This window comes from Lathamus discolor, chromosome 2 (assembly GCF_037157495.1).
Source record: "Lathamus discolor isolate bLatDis1 chromosome 2, bLatDis1.hap1, whole genome shotgun sequence".
NCBI classification, from domain to species: domain Eukaryota; kingdom Metazoa; phylum Chordata; class Aves; order Psittaciformes; family Psittacidae; genus Lathamus; species Lathamus discolor.
In genome coordinates, this window is record NC_088885.1 from 65,849,644 (window position 1) to 65,865,698 (window position 16,055).

At 41.1% G+C, this 16,055-nt stretch overlaps 1 protein-coding gene across 3 annotated transcripts in view; it reads right to left on the bottom strand.

Moving 5' to 3' along the window:
- The window catches only part of RNF182 (ring finger protein 182), a 31,732-nt gene extending 19,040 nt beyond the window's left edge, over nucleotides 1-12,692 (bottom strand). For 2 of the 3 annotated variants that reach the window (XM_065667280.1, XM_065667278.1), the window contains exons 1-2: nucleotides 12,487-12,692; nucleotides 6,099-6,237 (exon numbers count right to left, since the gene is read on the bottom strand). The gene's annotated coding sequence lies outside the window, so the exon portion shown is untranslated. Of the gene's footprint in view, nucleotides 1-1,356; nucleotides 1,398-6,098; nucleotides 6,238-12,486 lie in introns of all 3 variants that reach the window. The other variant, XM_065667279.1, reaches the window with a different exon arrangement.
- Between the last annotated feature and the right edge of the window lie 3,363 nt (nucleotides 12,693-16,055).

Genomic DNA, 16,055 nt, shown 5'->3' on the forward strand with positions numbered 1-16,055 from the left:
TAGGAAAATTTGGTACTAATCTGAATATGAAAAGAAATGGAGAAATCAGACATGACTTCTGTTGCTCACCACATTGATGAGAATGAACATGGTAAATACTAACAGAATTATAAAGCAGGAGAGGATGTAGGTAGAAAATGTGGAATTCATTTTGATACTGGAAATGCAAGTGAAATAGCTACAGTGAAATTTTAGAGAACCAGCCGAAGCAGAATTTAGGAGCAAGCTGCTTTATTTTGTTCTATAACCAAATTCTCTCACTACCAAAAGCAATCAGAAGTGTTGGCAGCTATTAAAAAAAAAACCCAAACAAACAAAAAACCACACCAAACAAACAAACACAAACAAAAAACCCCCCACAACCCCCCAAACCAGCTAAACAATAATGAGCAAATAAAACAAAACCAAAAAAACCCCACAACAAACAAACAAACAAAAAACACAACAGGAAAGACTGGGGAGGGAGAAGAGGGATGCAGGGAAGAGATGCATTCACAACATTTACTTCCCGAGTTGTCAGATCACAAACATGACAAATGACTTGGTCTTTTAACAGGAAATTCTATTAAAGGCAAAGGCTGAACAAGGTGTGGATGACGGGGTTCATAGCAGACCCTTTAGTGTTTTTGGAGAAACAGTATTTTCTCAGATAACAAGCAAACCAAGAAGCACAACTCCTGCTCTGTGACAGAGCTGACAGACATGCATGATTTAGAGTAACGTGGTTTCATTCCATATGTACAGCAATGTTAAGAGTACATATGAATGAGAGATTATTTGTGCATCCAGCCCCATACAATCAGCTCAGCACAGTGAAGAACATGACAAGATGAGGTCTGCAAATTGGGGAGTTCAGTCTGGGTGCTGTATTTTTTTTACGTGGACACCTGATCCTCATTGTTTGTGATTGATCCTGTCTCAGACAACAATTGAGATGACATTTTAACCCCAGCTCTCTGAATTTCAGAGGTTTACAGCCTTCTGATCAAAAGGATTCACTGAATGGAATTTTTTCAAGTACAAGATTATTTAACAGATAGTCTAAATCACCGCTCTTGTGAATATGAAACTAACTTTTATGCTCTGAAAATGCTTGGGGGAGAGTGGGGGCTTGTGTGGTGGCTTGGTTTTTTTGTTTGTTCTTTGGTTTTGGTTGGTTGGTTGGTTGGGTTCTCGCTTTGGTTTTGTTGGTTTTTGTTTTCCCTTGTATTTGGGTGACGAAAATCCATTTTTTTTTTTATATAACTAAACAAAAAAAACCCTTTAATCCTTACCTGTGAGGACATGGGTAGTTGGAAGAAATGCAGACAAAAATGTAAGATTTAAGTAAGGACCATAAAACTATACTAATCTTACCTCCTGTGCAGTGGAGATCATGGAACATAATCCACTAATTCCTGCATTCAAGGGCAAAATTAAAGAGTAATTTAGATTGGAAGGAACCTCTGGAAGTCACTTGCTTCAAACTTTATTTCCTGAAAAGTCTAGAAAACAATATTGCAACACTGAGTACCAACAGTTTAGTACAGCTCAATGAGCGAGAGTGCTGGTCTCACTCTTACCTATGTACTCACAAGCACCACAGCATATGTAGCCAAATGGTCTGTCTAGCATTCATACTGGATACACATTCCTTTCAATGACAGGGTGGACAACGAATGCCAGCTATCCAGTCCTCATCCTAACTTCTCATTTCTTTTTAGGCTGACTACCACATGCTACTGCTAGATGTGACTTTCTATTGTCTTTAGACACCAACAGCAAAAAATCTCTTCTTGTCCCACCTCTGTGAGTCATCAGGATTTACTGACTTGTCTCCTGAGGTGGATTCCCTGAGAAGCAGTGGTGTAAATGTGTGCGGTTATCTTAATGACCTGCTAACCTCAGTGCCATCAACAGCCATTCTCCCACTTCAACAATCCTTCTCCCGTTGTTACTTTGGTGCTTTCAGACCAACACAATCCTATTTACACCAATCAAGGTTCGCAACAGAACTAGAGACAGATCTGGAGTTATAGCTGCCCAGAGCCTCGTCCATTTTATACCATTTTGGGTATACCCAGTGATGATGGAAGGTTCACAACCCCTCTGGACAATATTTTTTGATGATTCTGATTTTCGAAAGCAGGTCTAACATACAGTGCATTTTCCAGGAAGGGTTACGGAGGAGGTAGTGTGTTGCCTCAAACATTATGCTTCCATGCTTCTAAATCCATTACTATATATTAGGGAACATACAGAAATATGTGATACTTAAGGATAAGAGCTGAAATTGTAGTTTTCACATTGAGAATGAGCGTTATTATCTCCTCATAAAAAAGACCACATCAGAAAGAATACTGTTGCTAGTTGACTGTTGCTCAACTGGAATAAAACACCACATTTCTTCAAATGCAGAAGAAAAGCTGCTCAATACATTTATTTGAATAATCTGGACAAAATAATGTTTTCATCTACAAGTATCAAATATGTACAATAATATTTAGCTAGATAATCTTATCTGACATTTCAAGAAAAATATTCAGTCATAGCTGTGCTCTACAGTCAGTACTCTAAAGCGATACTGATGGAGGGAGAAAGAGCAACACACACACGTATCAACACAGACATTCCCTGCCTGTAAGCCCACTTTGGGCAGAGGACACAAGATGTCTCTATTTAAATGCTGATTCAAGACTGAAGAAAAGAAAGATTTAACAGAATTATCAGGGAGTTACTTAAATAAAAGAGCAGCTTTGTTTAAACAATTTAAAGCTGAGACACAGTGCCATTATCACAATGCCTCATATTAATTATTATGTTTGCTCTTTCCGGCCTGTCACAATGATGAACAATAATGGTGGCACAATGTGAGATATTCAGCATTTAGCTAATTCACTCAGTCTAGGCAGGGGATCAAAGATGTCTCTATACTCTTCTATTCATTAACAATGGCCCTTTCCGGTTCCAAACTAAGAGATACATAAAGCTTCTGTGGCCTGTGCATATCTTGCCTGTCATATTTGAGAACATTAAAGGCAGCTGCAGGAGTGCAATTGCCGCATTCAACCTCAGTCTTTCCAGGGCAGCTGGCACTGTGGTGAAGCAGAGCAGAGGTCTACTGCTTTAGTTCCCTTCCTCTCAGACCCTCCAGCAGACCAAAAACCATCTTTGCTGTGGCAGTTACATTCTTCGCTTATGTGAATTAAAAATTTTGGGGGTGCAGAGCTTCATGGACATCTGGAGCTGTACACAGGAAGTGAGCTTTGTCAGTGTCCTTAATGGAACCCATGGGTTTAATGAAACAGACCACCAATTTTTGCCTATTTCCTATCAACACGATCCCCTGTGGTTTCCCCATTGTAGCTTTGCCCATCAGTAAATGTATGATGCTTGCTGTTTGCTGCCTGGCACACTGCATTTCTTTCTGCAGATGGGTGAATAACCATTCATATCTCTGACTAGAGTCTTTCTTTTGCTAGAGATATGCAACTGGATTTGCAGAGGGCAGCTGCTCAGTGTTTGTGTGCCAGTGTGAGTGGCCTACTATGTCATGGCAGACACATGACATCATTTCTGGAGCGGGCTTCACAGGAATTGTGCCACTGCTCAATCCCATGAATGCTGATGAAATTGCTTTCCCAAGATTTGTTTCTTCTTTCAGAATAATATGACCTTGCAATATATGGCTTCAGTTTGATTTTTTTCTGCAAGTCTTTCAGACTCTGCTGATTATCTGAGTGTTCCACACTCAGTGTATTCTTTAGAAAATTTGATCTAAACAGTGCCGTGTATTTTACACCATGCAAAGTTAGGTACTTTACAGGCATACTGCCAGGATGGAAATTCATTCTTATCCACATGCCAGTCCAGAAATCCCACTCCTAATTCATGTTTCTTCCCCAAAGACCCATATCTTCTTTCTTACCACAGAAAAACAAAAACAAACAAGAAGCCACACAAATCCCAGCAAACCATTCCAATCCATTTAGACTCAAAACTGATGCCAAATAATATTAACCTCCTTCTCTGGAATTTTCTGACAGCCTACCTGCTGCACTTCTGTCTGTTTAGATCCTAAATTCTGCACAGCAAAGGCTGTATTGCATCTTTTTCAAAGATACTGCTAATGTTCAAATAACAGATAATGAATCTAATCCATCAGCTATGTGCCTTATTATAACACACACATACACACTTGAATTTCAATTTTATGCATACAGAAACATCAAAGCAAATGTTGATTGAAGCTGCCCCTCGTCAATACTCCAAACGTCCCAAGACAAATGCAATTCCTCAAACCCGATCAAATGAGCTCTGGGCCAGAAGTAATGGGGTGAATATTAACCTTACTTTCCAATACAGACAGTCATGTGCTGATCACTGTATTGTTTGTTGTTGTTTCCCAGGAGTTATTATTTGTCATAGCATTATTTCACCATTCTTTTTGCTCTTCACCAGTGCTTTAGCTAACATTGCTAGTGTGGGAGCAGCAAAATAAATCATCTAGGATAACGCTTTGAAATACCTTTCAAAAAACTATCTGTGTTCCACTGTGTCTGGATTTTCTGTACTCACACAGACAAGATCATAAGCAAAAAAAAGGTGTTAAAAACCTGAGCATAACAACACAACACTGCTACTGAAAGAGGTGCAGAGTGAAGCAGTAAAAAGATGCATCAAATATGCAGCAGGATTGTCTGTTACTATTTTACAGTCAGTGGATAGATACTTCTTTTTTTGACACGCATACAATTATGTCCACAGCTGCTCTTTATTAATCATACTGTGTGAATTTGTTTCTTTTCCTTGAGCAACAAACAAAAGGTGACAGGGATGAGCTTGCTTGTACAGCAATTTACAGCACTGTACATAGGCAATTTCCATACATGTATCTGTGATGTCAACTTACACCCTCAGTTTACTTGGCAAATATAAATATAGATGCACGTATATTTGCATAATTTAAAATATGATAGCTCTCTTGAGAGGGTAGCAAATATAAATGTGTGTGTGCACGTGTGCGCATGCATGGACTAGAACTACAGCTGTTACCCTCTCCAGAGACCTACAGAATTTCAAATACACACAAAGTAGGAGCTGTCTATACACGACAAAGAGTGAGTCAAGCATCATATTGGTGTTATTAAAACTGAAAACAAATGACAAGACTGGCACAACTAACTTTTTTTTATGAATAATTTTACTGAAGCAGAAAAATAGGTGGAAGACTTAACTTTTAACAGGTAACTAAGTTCAGAAGGCTGTTCAACTTATTCATAGCCATATCTGAATAATAAAACTGCATCAAAAAGAACTTCAGCAAGTTTCTTTCTATATTTTACTGAAGCATGCCTCCCTCTTCCCTGTCCCAAAGTCAACAAGAAATTCTATTTTAATAAAACTATGTCAGTATGTCTTATTGAAGCCTTACATTTACACTGATGAACACACGGAAAATTATCCTCAGTCCCTGAAAACCACACGAGCATGATGCAGATATTTTGAACATGTTACATTAAATTCATAAAAAGAAGTTTCATAATGCAAATGTTGCCAGACCCACCGGCACAGCACACTGCTGTAGGACAACCTATCTTGGGAGGTATAGCAGGCAAAGGTAGGGAGACATCATTGCACTCAATGTTTCTCCATTCTAGGGTTTTAAATGCTTTTTTAACTTGTTTGAAAGATGGCATAGACAGGCAAGACAGCCATGTAAGGGAGTTTGTTTCATTAATTCTTAAGAGACCAATTAAGTAATATTTACTAGAAATATACTTCTTGTAGGAATTTTGTGGGATCCATAAGTATGCAATATTATTACTTCACATTTAAATCACCTGCACACTGGTAATTTTCAGCTCTGCCTTACTCCAAGTCTTGTAAGAGCTGTTTTCTCTGTCTTCCCATCCAAGAAAGCATTCTTCTTCAGATCCCTACTTGAGCATGTACAAGTGTGTACATGCTTAAGTTCAACTAAAAGTAGATATATGCTTAAGTGTGATCCTATTGTCTTTAAGATATATCTATTCTAGGATATGATTTGGCAAAATACAACATGTAAAACAGAGATATGATGCTTGAGAAAACATTTTGGTGAGCTTCCAGGGACTTACCTATTAGCTGCCAGGCTGGCTTACAGCTCTGGGCTCAGTCTATTCATCCATCTATCCATCCATCCATCCATGACCAAAGCGTCTGACTACTAACAAAACCAGATGATTCATCGTTGGTATGTTCTCTGTTCAATTTGTCCTGTGGGAGACACGGTATGTTAAGGTATTAATATTTCAGGCTAAGAGAAACTTATGGTATAAAGGACAGGTTTTATATTGTTCCTAGTTTTTAAAAGACAGAGAGGGACAGAAATGAATTTTTTCATTGTTATATGGTCTTTAAATGAGTAGGTATCCATGCCTGCCTTCTGAAGTGTAAAATACCACCTAATGGCCAGTGAGGAATAACATGAGCTATACTGCTAGAAGGTGCTCTCCCTTTTAGATAGATCTTTTGGTCTTTTTTGGTAGATCTGACTAGTATGATTGTATTTCATTTTCACTTACTTAACAAGTGTTATTCAAGGTGTCGACCTTGAACTTAATAGCACAAACATCAAGGATTTATCTCAGAGACCTATAGGGAGGATAAGACAACTCCAGGTCGGCCATGGAAATGGCATAGAAGAAAGGAGACATACATTAGAATATGGAAAAATGCAGAGTGCTTCCACTTAAGAACCTTGCTCCAGTGATACAAACAAAATGAAGAATTAACAAAAGAAAACAGTATTTCTCTTTACAATAAAGTACTTTCTAGTTGCATTGTTATTGCATCAGATTGCTATAGAAAAGGTATGACTATTCACATAAACTGAGTACGTCACACTGTGAATGAAGCACATAGTCATAAAATGTACAGACATTTCTCCAGTAATGCCTGCCAAAAGGGATCATCAAATAGGCATGTTTTAAAGGGGGAGCTGAGCACTAGGCTAATAAGTGTTTTTACTAGTGGACTTAAGGGAAATATAAAATAACCTCTGATAAATGGTATAAATTGCACAAAATTATGGCAGAAAAGTAAATAATTAAGAGTACAGAATTATTTGGCAAAACAGCCTCATTGAAACAAAATGTACCTGAATACAACCTGATACACAGCCTGGAAATAACAAACCAGTCCTTGAGAACAGGGAACTGTCTAATGCAAAACAAATAATCTGAAAGGATACAGAATAATGGAATAGAATAGTTTGGGTTTGAAGGGACCTTTAAAGGTCATCTAGTCCAACACCCCCCGCAACGAGCAGGGACATACAGAAATCACAGAGGACAAATCACTGCATATGAGATCTTAGCAACATGGACTTAGCAATATGGGATGGGTGAGGAGGGATACATAGCTATTTGTTAGTTCCAGATACCAGTACCATTTATGCTTTGGTAAGAGTAAAATGGTTCTGATATTCACATTCTATAAAGGATCTTGAGAGACTGGATAGTTTCTCCAAAAACAGTGAGATAGTCACTAAAAAATTATTCAGGAGCTGAATAAAACTCCTTCCAGTGAAGGCTTTAAAGAGCTCAATATGTTTAGTTTATCAGAGAATAAGAGGAAACTTGATTACAGGAATAAAGCATCAGGTACAAAAGCACTCTTTGATTTACTGGACGCAGTAAAATGTCTGTAATATACTGAAAGCAAAGCCAAGTACTACAGCATTACAAAACATCAGCTTTCCACTGAATATATGTATTACAATACAGTTTTAGTCATACAATCACACATGATTTTCTTCCACAGGAAGCTTCATTGAGTGTGCAGGATAGTTTGTGATTATAGTGAATGGTTTGGTTTATTCTCATTGTTTAATTTGTGACCCCACAACCCACTCATTGTACCTAGAACCAAATACAACACTGTTTCTTTCTTTGACTTTCATTTGGCTGGCACTTTAACAGCATATGACTGTAATTCAGTGAACTGAAAAGGTACAGGAAAATAAAAGCCCTCATTACACACGTTATACAACAATCCACCTGGACAAAGGGTGATTCAAACACTACACAAAATTTCTGCTTACAAAACTCTAGTTAAATAAGCTGAATATTTTCAATAGTGGTAGAAGCCCTAGTAAGCCTTCTCAAGCTTTTTTGAGAGTTACTTGTAGGAATTGTTTGAACAGTGAAAGGCCAGTATCAGCTTAAGGTTTGTTTCCACCACAGAATACTACTGTGGAGACACTCCAGGTCCCCCATCATGTATGAGGAGACAAGTGACTTCTTCAGGTTCTTTGTAAACACCGACAGGGCAGCTCCTCAGGGGTCAAGACATACTTTCACATAAAGCTATTCCACAGTAGAAGCTTCAAGGTCAGATGCTTTTTCAAGCAGACTCTGATCAGGTCACTGATTGTGAGTCACCAAGCAGAGAATATTTCCTTTCTGTTCACAGTAGCACATCTCCTGCCTGAGATTTACAGACTGACTATCCATCTATCATCTGAAACAGGAGTTTTCCTTCTTTGCCATGAACTGCCTGCCAAGATGAGCTCCCCTGCCTGGAATACCACCTGCCCTGGAACTATTATTGAAAGGTTTGGGTTTCCTGTACAATATCTTTTGCAACAGATATTGACAATGAAGCCTTGAAGGCTTACAAAAGAAGCCTGCAGCCCCTAACTGGGGTCATCCACTGGGAGGACACAGCCTAATATTTACAGATTTTCCTGTCTGGGTCTCCTCCAGCAGCCTGTCCTAGTCCCAGTCCCATCTCAACCTGACTCCTCATGCCAGTCCCAGGTAACTCTCTAGCACCACGCACCTTGACTCCAGGCCTATGTCTCAGTCACGGGCTGCAGATTAAACCCCACCTTGTTCCTCACTGCAGGCCCATAACCTCCAGGTTCTTTCAGGTTTCCATACGGCTGCTCTTAAACCCAGATTATCACACCCCTTTTTTTCTGCCAGGCTGCCATTTCTCCCAATAACTTGGACAATTCCTAATTGAGGCAGGAAAGCAGAGAGATAAAGCAGTCCATCCCCAGCCATTCCCCAATTTCTGAACACTGCAGCACCATCATTAGTAATTTTTATAGATGCTACTTCCAAAGGCAATACATATTTACAAAATGCTTGTGAACCCGAGTCTTTCATAGAACAACTTTGTTAACACTTAGGCTAGATTTCCTGGAAATGGCAACAGATACCAGGTAAAGCCTTAATGAATGTCAAATCTCCGCTCAATACTTTGGAGATACTGGAGCATCTCAGGTTTTCACACTACCTGGACTATACTTTAATTGCCATTGTGTAATTTAAGCTTTTACTGAATGTTTGTGTAGATCTTGTTAGACAGCTAATAAAAGACTTCTGACTGGACAGTTACCACAGACTTCCACCCATTTGGAAATCTATTGAAGTTAAGCCTGCACACGAACATCCCCTCATTGCAAAATAACTTAGCTGTAAGCTACCATCAGATCTGAAAAACTGGACTTATCTGTCAATAGTGAAAAAGATAACAACAGGAAAAGGAAAAGTATGTTTACTTATGGCACTTATGACTAAAATGGTGCACTACATCATGTCTGCAGGAAAACCAAGCTGAATGAAACCACAGAAGATTGGGTTTAAATAATTGTGGAGCTGTAATAGGTTAAAAGCTGCATATCTTGTACTCCTTTATGTATCTTTGCATATGAATTTGAAACCTAAGGTATGTTTTCAGGAGGCCTGAGTTCTTTGCAGCTTACTACAGCACTCACACTTGCAAATGTTTCCTTTATACTAGAAAGTCACAGTTATCATATGTTACACTACTCTAAGGTACGAATCTGCCAATATTATGTTAGTGTCAGAACAGTAGTTTATATTGGATAGGAAGCGCTTCAGCACAAAATGTGTGCAAAAGCCACAAGAGAATTTCTCAACCGTTGCTCTCTGAGGATCCCTAATAGTCCTTAGCAACCTTGCTGGAAGGACTGAAAACATTCTCTAGTCAGTAGGTGATAAGTGTAGCTGGCTACAGCAAGCACACACACATCTCCAGAAAAACATTTAACAGAGTCATCAAACCTAGTATATAGACAAACACGTTAAACTCAGACTCATTAAAGCAAGAGGAAAACTGGCAAGCAGACTTCTGCAGTGGCCTTATGTCCCTGTACAGAGTGCATAGCTATAGAGGATGCTTTCATGACAGTTTAAGAACAGGCTTCCTGTAAACCTAGTCTGGACTAAGGAGCATCAGAAAGGTGTGAAATGACAGTCTGAGAGACTGTGATCTAAGTGCTAGAACTGTTCAGACCATTAGAAGCCTTTACACATGTCAGAGCCTATTACAGGACATATTATCTATAGTGGGCTGTTGGGTTCTTTCCTGGTACTGCCCCAACTAACTAATACATTGTTTTTATCTCTAATAAACTTCATCAAGTGGAGTTTGCAATTGTTCCACATGGAACAATTTCAGGACTGAAATGCCACATGGGAGCGTTAAACATAAATATTTTGCCTATCCCTTCAGCTTTCAAGGCAAGATTATATTGAGTTCTGATGTTTCTCATTCCCTGCCACACAGCTAAGGGAATAGAAGTCCCCAGGTCTTTATTATATACAGCTGACCTTTTATTTCCTGCTAGGTGCATTCAATTTCAGATAGCCCAGAGTATGGTCTTGAAATGCTATTTTCCATCATGCTAAACTAATCTGAGGTCCCCATTTTTACACATTTAATAAACTCAAGAGTTTGCTATTCGGTGTTGCATGAAAAACAGAGGTCATTCAGAAGGTTATAACTTTTTCAACAAAACAACTGTTGTGGCACTTCTGAAAGAAGCAAAGGACAAACACTTATAAACCCTGGGCAAACCCCTGCAATCAACATAAGTAAGAAATTCCACTTCTGTTTGTTTATTTGTGATTTTATTTTTATCAAACTATGCTGATATTATTCATTTAACTTTTATATTCAGAATTGTTTAACCCTGATTAACCCTTATTTAAAACTTAATTTCAGTTACACATCTCTTGCAAGAGAAGCCTATCTACAGTTTATATGCCACTTGTATTCATGATTGCTAAAGAGAGCTGTATCTTCTCTTTCCACCCTATAAATTATTTTCACAGCTTTTACTTAGTAACAGTAGCTCCACTTTTCATTTAACAGTCATTATTTTTATATACTTCTTAAACTTCTTCCAGTCAATATTTAGCCTTTGGGTTCCAATACGTTGATATTACATTATGTATAGTGCTTTAAATATCATATCTGATAGTTACAGTACATATGACTTAAAATTTTGATTCTTGTCCACCCACTCAGTAACTATGATAGCCACACTGTCCTCATCTCACATACCATTTGCCTTTTTTCTCTTGTTCATATCCAAGAAGACTCCCATCTAGAGCACCCTGCTGGCTGCATACATGCCACAGTACAACTTTGCCCTGGCCCATCGGCTAATTTATTTCCTAAATCATTCAGCAACGAACCTTAATGGCTGCTCCTTAGGACCTCATCATGCAAGGTCAGCCGTTCTGTTATCACTGGGAAGTTGCTCTGAATTTTAAACTTCTGTTGAAATGCACGGTTACTCGTACAGCCACTACGATTCAAATGTTATTCATACAGTCACTACAAACATCGCCCAGGCAACTCTCCTTCCGCTAACGACCCTCTGACACGGGAATGTCAGGGGCTAAGGGTGGCTTATTCTTAACTAACCTTGGTTGCCCGAGATAAGCACGCCTTTATCACCTCTACCATCTTACCGTCGCTCCGTCTTCGAATGAGCTAAGCTGGCTTTGAAAGCTACAGATTCATTTTGTGTAAAACCTTTTGGTACACTTACTCCTAAAAAGCAGTAATTTCTTCAATACCAATCAATCCTTTTGATTTTTTTTCCCTTAAACTAAGTAGCGCATTTTAAAGCTATCACCCTATTCAACGTTACTTTATAAAGCTGAACAAATCAAACTTTGTAACCCCCAGATTTCCAAGGGAGCAAAGCCAACACCACCACCACCACCACCACTATTATCGAGGGTGATCTTAGCCGAGGAGGGGAATCGATGACCTCGGCCAAGAGGCAAAGCCAAGCCCACCGGTTGCAGCCCAGGGCGCGGAGCCCGCCCGTGTCGCCCCCCGCCAGCGCAGCCCTCACGCGGCCGCGGGACGGAGGAGCCGACCCGCCGGGCCCACGCCGCCAAGCCGCGGCGGTCCGGGCGCTGAGCTGCCGCCGTGCCCCCGGCCCTGCCCAGGCGGAATCGGAGCGGGGCCGCCCGGGGCGTACCTGCGGCACTCCTCCCCGCTCCCCTCTATCAGGTGCCACAGGCGCGGACGCGTCCTTCTCCTCCCCTCAGGCGACGCCCGCAGCCGTCGCCCGGTGCAGGTCCCCGCTCCCCGCCGCCCGGCTTGGGGCACCGCGGCCGCATGGCGATGGCCCAACCGCGTCGGTTGGGCGGGTGGCGGCCGCTGAAGAAAGAGCCCCTCGCTCCGTACCTGTCCGCGGCGCCGCAAGCGAGCGGGGTGTCTTCTGGGGAGGGAGCCTCGTCCCCACTCAGCTCCGGCGCGGCCGCGGGCGGCCGGCCGGCTTTGTTACTACTCGGAAGAGCCGCGGATCAGCGCCGTCGCTATAGAAACTGGCTGCGCCTCGAAGCGACACCGGCGAGTGGCGGGAGGGAGGCGGGCGGGCGCCGGGCGGAGGTGTGGGGTGAGGAGGGAGACGTTCATTCAGGAATATCCTGGCCTCTTCCTCCGCCTGCAGCCAGCCCCCGGCACCGCCCAGCCACAGCGGGGTGGAAGGGCGCCTCGCCGCCCTCGGCTGGATTTGCTTCCCTGCGCGAGGATGGGGCCCCTCTGCTTTGAGCAGCCTCCGCCCCGTCACCGCCGACTCCTCAGGGAGCCTTGTCCCCAGACAACGCCAGGGTATTTGCTTGCCCATTCCGAGAGCGGTCCCCAGGGTAGCAGGGGCCCAGGAAGCGCCCACACCACGAAATGTAGGGGATTGGCCTAAACTCCGGTTCCTGCCCACTTACCTTTGCAGCCTGTTTGCCACAAAAAACCCGAACCACGGACCAAACTTTTTTAGGAAGAGCGTTTCAGTTTGTAAAAGTGATATAGTTCCACATCCCCTGGTGAGGAACTGCTTTCTTGTGAGAGCTTGCTGCCGTGACCCCTCTGGACAGAAGCTGATGGTGGCTGAAGCAAGATCCAAGGGTGCGGTGCGGTGTTTCCATTTGTTTGCTGCAGGAGGCCCTAAGGACGAGGAGGAGTAGGATCTGTTGTCCTGGGTACTATGCAGGCAGCAAACACAAAGAGAAATGTGGCTGGTGGGAAGGAAGAAGAGCAAAAAGCTGAGAATGCATCAGTGTAAAGCAGCCAGGTGGGTGGGAGATACCATTGCATCTGATACTTACGAGGTTCAGGGTCTTCCTTGCACTATCCAGAACCTGAGGGATGGCATGTTTTCCTACAGCAACAGCTTGTGGCATGTCACGGATGTCATGCCATCTTCATATGCTTCTCCCTGCTTGGCATGACTGACAAAAGAAAGTCCTTCCTTTCTTTCTTTCCTCCTCATCTACTGAAGGCTCAGTGGTATCAGTTTGTTGAATCTATTCAAATTTTTCTCCCTGAAACATTCTCTCAATAGTAGCAAAGTTGATAAAATATCCTACTAAGTGCAAGATGGATTTCTCCTTTTCTCTTTCCCTGGTTTATATTGATTAAATTGGCCTTCCAAGTTTGCCAAACAGCAGAAACCCAACATGCAAGGCCAGCTCAGGGGCTCCAATTATCCATCTCAGCTACTGCTAAGCTACAGGGGATGACTATTAAGTATCAGCACTGCAAGTCACTGTGAGCAGGTGAATCTGTGCCAAGAGCTGCTGGCACACTGCAGAAAATACTCTTTAGGAAGAGTTTGCCAAAGACAAGAAAGACACCCCCCTCTCAGGAGCTCTTCACAAAGCAATGTATCTTACAGCAGAACTGCAGGCAGACTGTAACACAGCCGAGTGACAATCATGGCACAAAGGAGGGAGACAGAAGGTTGGGTATGAAAGACAGGGGGTCACCGTATATCTATCTATTTAATTTGCATGCTAAATACTAATTCTACAGTTAAGAACAGATAAATCCAATCAGAGCATAGCAGAACTGAATTAGTTTTGTTTGTTTTACCTTATAGCAAATTTGCTTGCTTTGAGGTGGAAGGAGTAACATTAGAGAAGTGAAATATCTGCCATGTGCCAGATCTTATGGTATAGGAGAAATTCTTCGCTTTTTTCCTGTATATAAAAGAATGTTTTCATCCTTTTAATCAAATGGAATAACGATACTCATAATAAATATTGTTCTTTAAAAACATGAAAGCTTGAAATCAATTCATATTCTAAAACCTTTTGGAAGCGTAAGGATGCTTTTTAGCCTAAGATGTTTACAGAAGGGAGAGTTTAAACACACTAATGTTGCTAAAAGAAGTGATCATTTTTTTTGACAGCAAGAAACATGATGTTGCTATGATGCCTATTTATTTTTCTTACGTAAGAATTTAATAGCACTTTCTCCCAGGTGGAAGCACAAGAAGGGCTAAAAAAATGCTAGGAAAGACTTCACTGATACAAAGCATCTGAGTACTAGCAGTATTTCGTGTGTTCCTGGGGCTTTTAATCTTCAATGCGGTTTTACACATGGACTTCTAATCATGTTTCCCTCTCTACCCTAAAGGTAAAGAACGGCATTTGAAGAAGGTGCAATTGAGGCAATTGTGTGTTAAAAGACTCAAGGGCAAGCACAATCAGATGTGTCTTAGTATTGCGTGCCTTCTAGATTACCCTTCCTGTCAAGGTTATAAGGATATTTTACTGACAGAGATGAGCCATTTTTACAGATGCTTATCACCTACATCTTTAGGAGAGAGCATTAGCCAGGTCACTGTTCTGGTGCTTGTCAAGTGTTTCACTGCTTCTTTCTTTTCTTTTTTTTGGGGGGTGGGTTGGGGTGGTGGTGGTGTTTGATTGTTGTTTTTTTTTTTTTTAATTCTGCTTGAAATGTATTCAATCTTTAAGAGCTTAGTGTCATTTGGATCCTAACTTTTATGATAGTGTTTACAAAGTAGGGCACCAACTGCAAACATGCCAAGTTGACGTTCAGGCTGTTTGCAGTCACAGTGTTTCTATAGTTATGAGTTGAATGAAACAAAAAAGATACTGAACTCTTGCCTTGTAGTAACAAAACAGTATTAAGTCAGCATCACATTTTGGAACATTTTAACACTAAGCTGTCTTGCCTTTGTGTTTTGACATTTTGTTCCTGTTTCTCTCAATTTGGGTTAAGGATAATACTCTTTAAATCTGCAACTGAAATGCCTTCTGGCAGCATTTTTAGGGAACATACACTTCTTCGGGGGAGTGTGACAAAAAAAAAAAAAAAAAAAAAAAAAAACCAGAAAAACCCAAACATTTAAAAAACTGTGTTCTGATACAATCATTGCCAGCTTCTGACTCTGCAGTGACTTGTGCATCTTTCTCAGCATAGAGGATTTTTTCCAGTAACTCAGTGTACTGAAGGAGTTCATCGTGGAACATTGAACAAGCATTAACATTCGTGTGGAGCAGAACAGCTTTTGTCGGTGTCCCTTCTCTTTTACCCTTTGTCCTCACTTCAACAACTATTCATCCCACCAAACACTTACTCTGTTGGACTATTTATTCCCTGTAAGCAAAGCAAAGTACCCTTAGGACAGCACTGAAACATCAAGTAAAGATTGCTTAAGCTGAAGTAATAAAACACATTCTTAGCACATCATGTTAAAACAAAAGAGGGGTATAAGCTGTGGCAAACTGAAGTAGCAATATTTAGTACTAATATTCGTTATAATTGCTAACATTATTATTAGGATTGTGGTGCAACCTAGAGGCTGCAGGGACCTTTTCCCCACAGAACAAAAATTTCTGCCCCAAAGAGTTTACCTTAAAATTAAATGTCTTTCCTGAGGGCCTGGAATGCTATTAGTTGCACATTTGGGCATTAGAAAATGCAGTGGGGCCTAATTTGATTGTGGGTTT